This window comes from Neovison vison, chromosome 8 (assembly GCF_020171115.1).
Source record: "Neovison vison isolate M4711 chromosome 8, ASM_NN_V1, whole genome shotgun sequence".
NCBI classification, from domain to species: Eukaryota; Metazoa; Chordata; class Mammalia; order Carnivora; family Mustelidae; genus Neogale; species Neogale vison.
Window position 1 is genome coordinate 123,420,341 of NC_058098.1, and position 8,997 is coordinate 123,429,337.

Sequence of the window (8,997 nt, forward strand, 5' to 3'; positions counted from 1 at the left end):
AATATTGTTTGGCTGAGAGAGGCAGGGGGTTGAGAAATGGCACCGATGTGGGGGGTGGCCATACCTCCTCCGTCATGTGTCAGCCTTCTACTACTACTTGGTTTACTCCTTTGGAGGCTTTGGCTGCTCTTCTCTGGAAGACAGAGCAGGGAGCAGGTGGCAGCCAAGAGAGCCTCAGAGGTATGTGATGCAACCTTCCCTGGAAATCCACTGCTCCCCGTCCCTGCCTCTGAAGCACTGGAAACGCCTACCTCTTGGGCCAGGGGAGGAACTGGGTGGGGGAAGAGGGGAGTTGAGACAGTGCCTATGGATGTCTTCCTATAAGTGTAAATCATGCTCAGTCCTGTTCCTTTCTGTTTCTTTCAGCAAACCTTAAGCTCCTATTGTATATGGTGGCGCACTAGACATTGAGGAAAAATAAAACCCCAACCCCACCCTCTAGGAGCTCTAGGCGAACCTGGGGAGACAGATGGCTATATACATAATGAAAGAGAAAATGATAAGAGTTAATAGAAGTATAAATACTGCTGAAGACGGCAGTCTTTTGAAGCAGGGGGATCTAGAAAATGCCTCTGGGGGAGCTCAGGATTGAATTGTGCTTCAGAAGAAGGGAAGGGCTTTGGACATGGATAGGGTGGATGGAAGAAAGTAGGGAAGACTTTCCAGTTGGAAGAAATGGATTGGGAAAAGCAGGGGAAACTGAAGAGTGTTGGATATGTTTGAAGAGAGGACACCTATGTGGTTGGAATGTAGAAGTATAGGTAGGTCAGTGACAGAAAAATCTGGAAAATTGACAGAGGTGACATTGTAGAGGGCTTTCAATGCCAGGCTGAAGCGTTTGTACATACATATATATGTATATATTCATTCTATATGCAATGGAAAGATGTCAGGGGCTCCTGGGTAGCTCTGTTGGTCTGTGACTCTTGATTTAGGCTCAGGTCATAATCTCAGGATTGTGAGATCAGGCCCTGTGTCCTACTTTGCGCTCAGCAGGGAGTCTGGATCTCTCCCTTCCTCCTCTCTCCTTCCCCTCCCCCTGCTCCACGCTCTCACTCTCTCTCAAATATAAATAAATCTTAAAGAAAAAAAAGATGTCCAAGGTTTTTTTTTTTTTTTTAAGATTTTATTTATTTATTTGACATACAGAGATCACAAGCAGGGAGAGAGGCAGGCAGAGATAGAGGGGGAAGCATGCTCCCTGCTGAGCAGAGCCTGATGGGGGGCTCGATCCCCCGATCCTGGGATCATGACCTGAGCTGAAGGCAGAGGCTTTATCTCACTGAGCCACCCAGGTGCCCCGTCACATTTTTTTTTAAGAAGGGAAGTTTTTATATTATTTTATTATTTTAAAATTTTAATTGCCATATAGTTAACATACAGTGTTATATTAGTTGCAGGTGTACTATATAGTAATTCAGCAATTCTATACATCACTCAGTGCTTATGAAGATAAGTGTACTCTTAATCCCGTTCCCCCATCCCCCACCCCCACCTCTGATAACCATGTTGTTCTCCGTACTTGAGTCTCTCTTTTGATTTCTCTCTTTATTTTTCCTTTGTTCATTTGTTTTGTTTCTTAAATTCCACATGTGAGTGAAATCCCAGGGAATTTGTCTTTCTCTGACCAGCTTATTTCACCTAGCGTTATATTATCTAGTTTTTGCAAATGACAAGGTTTCATTCAATTTTTTCAAGATTTCATTCATTTGTATGACTGAATAATATTCCAGTGTGTGTGTGTGTGTGTGTGTGTGTTTGTGTGTGTGTATGTGTGTGTATCACATATTCTTTATTTATTCATCTATCAGCGGACACTTGGAGTCCTTCCAATATTTGGCTTTTGTAAATAATGCTGCTCTGGGGACACCTGGGTGGCTTAATTGGTTAAGTGTCTGCCTTCGGCTCAGGTTATGAATCTGGGGTCCTGGATCAAGCCCCGCGGCAGGCTCCCTGCTCAGGGGGAGCCTGCTTCTCTCTCTCCCTCTGACCCTCCGCCTCACTCATCCATGCTCTCTCTCTCAATTGAATAAATAAAATCTTTAAAAAAAAAGAATGCTGCTATATACATAGTGGTACTATATCGTTTTGAATTAGTGTTTTCAAAGTTTCTGGGTAAATATCCAATAATGCAATTACTGGATAATATAATTCTATTTTAAATATTTAAAAATATTTTACTTATTTATTTTAAAGAGAGAGAGAACATGAGTGTGGGGGATGGGCAGAGGGTGAGGGAGAGAATCTCAAGCAGACTCAGCCCTGAGTGTGGAGCCCACCATGGGGTTTGATCTCATGACTGAGATCACAACCTGAGCTGAAATAGAGAGTCGGACACTTAGCTGACTGAGCCACCCAGGCACCTCTCTTCGGCCCATTTCTAATTGGATTACTTGGTTTTTGGGGTGTTGAATTGTGTAATTTCTCTCTCTATGTTGAATACTAACCCTTTATCGGTTATGTCATTTGCAAATATCTTCTCCCATTCAGTAAGTTGGTGTTTAGTTTTGTTGGTTGCTTCCTGTGCTGTGCAGAAGCTTCTTGTTTTGGTGTAGTCCTAACAGTTTATTTCTGCTTTTCCTTCCCTTGCCTCAGGAGACATATCTAGAAATATGTTGCTGTGGCCAATGTCAGAGATCTTACTCCCTGTGCTCTCTTCCAGGATTTTTATGGTTTCAGGTCTCACATAGAGGTCCTTTACCTATTTTGAGTTTATTTTTGTGTATGTTGTAAGAAAATAGTCCAATCTCTTCCTTTTGCATGTAGCTAGTCAGTGTTCTCAACACCATTTGTTGAAGAGACTTTTTCCCATCACATATTCTTTCCTCCTTTGTCAAAGATTAATTGACCATATCATCTTGGGTTTATTTCTGAACTTTCTATTCTGTTCCATTGATCTGTGTGTCTGTTTTTGTGCCAGTACCATACTATTTTGATTGTTATAGCTTTGTAGTAGTATACCTTGAAATCTGGGATTGTGACACCTCCAGATGTGTTTTTTTCCTCCCCCAAGATTGTTTTGGCAGTTTGGGGTCTTTTGTGGTTCTGTACAAATTTTATGATTGTTCTAGTTCCGTGAACAATGCTGATGATTTTTTCTGGAAAGGGATCACATTAAATCTGTAGATTGCTTTGGGTAATATGGGTATTTTAACAATATTTGTTGTTCCAAGCCAGGAGAAAGGAATATCTTTCCATTTGTGCCATCTTCAGTTTTTTTCATCAATCTTTTCTAGTTTTCTGAGTACAGCAGGTCTTCTACCTCCGTGTTTACTCCTAGGTTAAGTTTATTTCTAGGTCTTTATTATTTTTGGCGAAGTTGTAAAGGGAATTGTTTTTTTAATTTCTCTTTCTATGGCTTCATTATTAGTATATAGGAATGCAATGAATTTCTGTGTATTGATTTTATATACTGTTACCTTACTGACCCAGGACCACAGTTTGAAAGTGAAACTTTAAAATAACGCCAGTAAGAGTCTGTGGCAGTTGTCTGGGTAGCTAAGCCAGTTGGAGCTGTTAACGAGGTAGTGGGAAGGAGGTTAAGGGAATTAAAGCAGGATGGTAGGAGAGGCACGGATTCGTTCCTCAGATGTTGACCAGCCACCACCACCCGGTACAAGGCAGTCCTTTAGGCTCTATGGATACAGCGGTAAATGGAAGGGACGAAAATCTTTGCCCTCAGGGGGCTATTGTGACAAGTTTGGATGTGAAAAGTAAAGCAGAAAGAGAGAGAAGGGACTGAGTCTGGTTTTTTTTTTTTTCCTGATCGGGCCTCAAATACAAGAGTTCATTATAAATATTATCACTGTTTTCCTACAAGGACTATATTCATCTTTGTATTCCCTATGCCTAGTATCCTGCCTGACATTTAGTAAGTGCTCCCTGGATGTTTGTGAAATGAATAAATGACTTTTCAATTTTAACCCTGGTCGACTGACAAGATGATGGCATTTTGAACAACATAGGAAACATTAGGCAGAAGTTGTGTGGTAGGAGGCTGAATATTAACCATGTCATTTGAAGTGCTTGTAAAATCTATGTGGACATGTTCACCTTGCCGCTCAAATTAATTGTCTAGACCTGTGCCAGTCCGGTATCCACTGGCCACGTGGGGCTATTCAAATTTAAATTAACCAAAATTACATACAATTTAAAATTCAGTTCCTTACTTGCACTGTGGACGTTTCAAGTATCACATGTGGCTAGAGGTTATCACATTGGACAGAGCAGATCTTGGATATTTCCATCATCATAGAAAATTCTATTGGACAGCTTTAGCCTATACTCTAGATCTTGGAGGTAGATCTAGTTATCAACATATTTGGCCACAAAGTTCCTTCCAATGTTTTTTCTTCTCAGAAACATCTCTCAAACACAGCAATCCCACTTGCGTATTACTGTCCTCACTAGGACTTCACCTATTTATGGTATGCTGGCTGGTCTCCTACCAACTTTTTCCAGCCTAGAGCATAGAACATAGCCCTGGCTTTATGGAAGAGAAACCACACGCACAGAGCGTCCCACGGCTGACTGTGTCACTCCGCCAAAACTGACCAAACCAACAAACAAAATCTCTCAGCACCCCACCACCTGCAGCAGCTTTTCCCAGCCAGTTCGGACCCTCAAAACTTTCGTTGTCAAAATTTGTCAACCCCTTGGGAATTTATACATCGCTTTATCTCTTTTTCATAATACATGATAAGTGACATTAGGTATATAATATTTTCATTTTAAAGCAGCATGTTTTTTAAAGTTGCAAAGTTCATTTTAACATCTTTAAGAGGAAGAGACGAATGCCCACTTTCCCCTATAACAGGTGAGGCATGAAAGTTCATTGACTTTAACAGGTGTGCATTGTTCCAGAACACTTAGATGTAAGAAAGGGCAAATATAGTTCCTTGTCTACATCGAGTATAATCTGCTTTAAGCCTCCTATGACCTAGGTTGGCTAAAAAGCCCAGGGTCCATTTTTCTTCCCCCAACCTTTGTACTCTATGGGAATTCTGGAGCTTTTGCAGTTTATCCCAAATGGTGGAAGGTCATGTCCTTTTTTAAAAAACAAAGATTTTATTTTTATTTATTTAGAGAGAGCGTGTGCGCAAGCAGTGGGGAGGGGCAGTGAGGGGGAGAGAGAGAGAGAAACCTCAAGTCGGTTTCCCACTGAGCATGGAGCCCAATGTGGGGCTTGATCCCATGACTCTCAGATCAGGACATGAGCCCAAATCAAGAGACACTCAACCAACTGACCCACCCAAGTGCCCAGAGGGTTAGGTTCTTAAACCATGGGAGTAACTGTTGCTTTTCATCTTGGGCATCTGAAGGCAAAAACGGTGGCCCAGGGGCACCTGGGTGGCTCAGTGGGTTAAAGCCTCTGCCTTCGGCTTAGGTCATGATCTTAGGGTCCTGGAATCGAACCTTGCATCGGGCTGTCTGCTCAGCAGTGAGCCTGCTCCCCCTGCCCTGACTCCTGCCTGCCTCTCTGCCTACTTGTGATCTCTGTCTGTCAAATAAATAAAAAAATAAATCTTTTTTTTAAAAGTGCATAATGAATCTTCATGATTCCATAACCCAGCTTCAACTCTAACATTGTTTTGACAAGGCAAATGTCAGGTAACATAATTTCATTCTTAACTAACCATGTGTTTCTAAAAGGCAAAGACTCTTTTAAGAGAAAATACTTAATCACAGTATCATTATATGCCTAAAAATTTAACAGTAATCTTTGAGTACCATCAAATATCCATCAGTATTCAAATACCAAATGTATCATAAATGATAAAAATCATTTTTTACAGTCTGTTTGACTCAAGATCTAAATAAGGTTCACATATTGAGATTGGTTGGTGTGTTTAATTTCCTTATAATTTGTAGATTCCCTACCTCCATATCTTTCTTTTTATTCTTTCCATTTATATGTTAAAGAAATGGATCGTTTGTCCTCTAGAGTTTTGCAGGCAAGATTTTACTGATTAAATACCCATATTGTTATTTAATATGTTCCATTTTTCTTCTCTATTTCTTTAAACGGGGAAGTTGGATCTAAGACTTATCAGAATTACTTTGGAGGGAAGGGAGACAATTTCAAAGGTCATGATAATTATTAGGAGGGACACAATTCTGGTATTTTATTTTATTATTATTATTACTTTTTTAAAGATTTTATTTATTTATTTGGCAGACAGAGATCACAAGTAGGCAGAGAGGCAGACAGAGAGAGAGAGGGGGAAGCAGGGTCCCCGCTGAGCAGAGAGCCCAATGTGGGGCTCGATCCCAGGACCCTAGGATCATGACCTGAGCCAAAGGCAGAGGCTTTAACACACAGAGCCACCCAGGTGCAGAGGCTTTAACACACTGAGCCACCCAGGTGCCCCAACGTCTGGCCTTTTTTTTTTTTTTTTAAGATTTTATTTATCTATTTGACAGAGATCACAAGTAGGCAGAGAAGCAGGCAGAGAGAGAGAGGAGGAAGCAGGCTCCCTGCTGAGCAGAGAGCCCGATGCGGGGCTCGATCCCAGGCCCCTGGGACCATGACCTGAGCTGAAGGCAGAGGCCTTAACCCACTGAGCCACCCAGGCGCCCCCGTCTGGTTTTTTTTTTTTCCCTCCAATTTATTTATTTTAAGAAAAACAGTATTCATTATTTTTTCACCACACCCAGTGCTCCATGCAAGCCGTGCCCTCTATAATACCCACCACCTGGTACCCCAACCTCCCACCCCGCCCCGCCACTTCAAACCCCTCAGACTGTTTTTCAGAGTCCATAGTCTCTCATGGTTCACCTCCCCTTCCAATTTACCCAAATTCCCTACTCCTCTCTAACGCCCCTTGTCCTCCATGCTATTAGTTATGCTCCACAAATAAGTGAAACCATAAGATAATTGACTCTCTCTGCTTGACTTATTTCACTCAGCATAATCTCTTCCAGTCCCGTCCATGTTGCTACAAAAGTTGGGTATTCATCCTTTCTGATGGAGGCATAATACTCCATAGTGTATATGGACCACATCTTCCTTATCCATTCATCCGTTGAAGGGCATCTTGGTTCTTTCCATAGTTTGGCGACTGTGGCCATTGCTGCTATAAACATTGGGGTACAGATGGCCCTTCTTTTCATGACATCTGTATCTTTGGGGTAAATACCCAGGAGTGCAATTGCAGGGTCATAGGGAAGCTCTATTTTTAATTTCTTGACAGTGTGGAGATTCTGTCTGGTCTTTTAAATGCCGTTTTCTAGGGGCACCTGCCTGGCTCAGTCAGTAGAGCATGTGACTCTTGATCTTGGAATAGTAAGTTTGAGCCCCACACTGGGTGTAGAGATTATTTAAAAAAAAATCTTAAAAAAATGTCATTTTCTAAATTATGTCAACACTTCAAAATAGAGTGCCTGGGTGGCTCAGTTGGTTAAGCAACTGCGTTTGGCTCAGGTCATGATCCTGGAGTTCCGGAATTGAGTCCCGCATCAGGCTACCGGCTCCACGGGGAGTTTGCTTCTCCCTCTGATCTTCTCTCCTCTCATGTTCTCTCTCACTGTCTCTATCTGAAATAAATAAATAAAATCTTTAAAGATTTCTTTTTATTCATTTATTTGACAGACAGAGATCACAAGTAGGCAGAGAGGCAGGCAGGGGGAGAGAAAGAAGAAGCAGGCTCCCTGCCAAGCAGAGAGCCCGATGTGGGCCACCATCCCAGGATCCTGAGATCATGACCTGAGCTGAGGGCAGAGGCGTAACCCACTGAGTCACCCAGGCACCCATAAATAAAATCTTTAAAAAATAATAATAAATACCTCAAAATAAAATGGACTTTTCAAAAAAAAAAAAGGGTTTCCTATATTGACCTTTTATCTAAATATCTTGCTTAATTTGCTTATCAATCATGAAAATGGATCGGTAGATGCTTTTCCAAAGGCATTTTGTGATTCCCTACACAGTCCCATTGTCTGCATATGATAACTTTATTTCTTCCTTTCTAATCCTATGACTTCTATTTCTTTTCCTTGCTTTATTGCATGGAGACAGATTCCCAGTACTGTGTTCAGTAGATAGTGGGGATTTTTATCTTTTCTTTATGTAGAGGAAGGTTTTCTTTAACTCACCATTTATGCATAATGTTTGCTGTGTGGTTTTTGTAAATATTGTATAGCAGATGAAGAAAGCTCCCTTTTACTTCTGGTTGCTAAGAATTTTAGCATGAATGGGTGTTGAATTTTATCAAGCACTTTTTCTGCCTCTATTTAGATGTTCATATGATTTTTCTTGTTTATTCTATTAAAGTGCTGAATGACAATGAATTTTTAAAGTATTAAACCAACTGTGAATTCCAGAAACAGATATAACATGTCTGTGACACTGTTCATGATCCTTTTTATACATTGTTGGATCAAGTTTGCCGATATTAAGTTTAGGAATTTTGCGTCTGTTTCTTTGAAAGAGACTGACCTGTGAGTTTTCCTTTCTAATAATGTCTTGATCAGATTCTAGAATCAAGGTTAATTCAGCCTCCTAAAGTAAAGGGAGAAGTAACTTTTCTTTTCTACCTCATTAGCATAACCAAGGCATTCCTATCACTCAGGAAATTCCCAGTGTTTTTTTTTTCAACAAAGCACCAGACAAGTGTCTGACCAGACCGCTTTTTTTTTTTTAATAGATTTTATTCATTTACTTGACAGAGACAGATCACAAGCAGGCAGAGAGGCAGGCAGAGAGAGAGAGGAGGAAGCAGGCTCCCTGCTGAGCAGAGAGCCCAATAGGCAGCTGGATCCCAGGATCCCGAGATCATGACCTGAGCCGAAGGCAGAGGCTTTAATCCACTGAGCCACCCAGGTGCCCCCCCAGTGTTTTTGAAGCTCTGTGTCAGGAGTCTGGGACAAACACCAGATGTGTTATTATAACACCACATAGACACACACACACACACACACACACACACACAGAGTTGGGGGGGGGATTGAAAAATTAGCTGATATTAATATATTTCTGGAGGCTGATAAATCCCAACT